General features: G+C 49.4%; 1 protein-coding gene across 1 annotated transcript in view; it reads left to right on the top strand.

Annotated features, from left to right (window-relative positions):
• Positions 1-267, top strand: part of LOC118324473 (forkhead box protein J3-like) — a gene marked incomplete in the record, with an annotated part of 47,336 nt that overhangs the window by 44,156 nt on the left and 2,913 nt on the right.

Raw genomic sequence — 267 nt, 5'->3', positions numbered from 1 at the left:
CTCTCTCTCTCTCTCCCTCCTGCAGCGCTTGACCTCCCTCCCACCGCCGTAATGCCATTCTCCACTGTCTGGCTCACCTCCAAAGAGCAGGGACGGAAATATCATACGGCAGTTTGTTGAATAGCAGCTTAGATGTGTCCTTGTTTGAAGACGTAAATAAGAAAAGGAGGCATTATAGGTTCAGGGCCTCGTTCAGCGTCGTGTCAAGTATGAACAGGTGGAACAACAGAGCCAGTAAAAGGTGCTTTCAGTGACTGGAAAAGACTG

This window comes from Morone saxatilis, unplaced genomic scaffold (assembly GCF_004916995.1).
Source record: "Morone saxatilis isolate NCDOM2014 unplaced genomic scaffold, NCSU_SB_2.0 Contig15, whole genome shotgun sequence".
Classification (NCBI taxonomy): domain Eukaryota; kingdom Metazoa; phylum Chordata; class Actinopteri; family Moronidae; genus Morone; species Morone saxatilis.
This window is presented reverse-complemented; position numbering and strand designations above follow the sequence as displayed.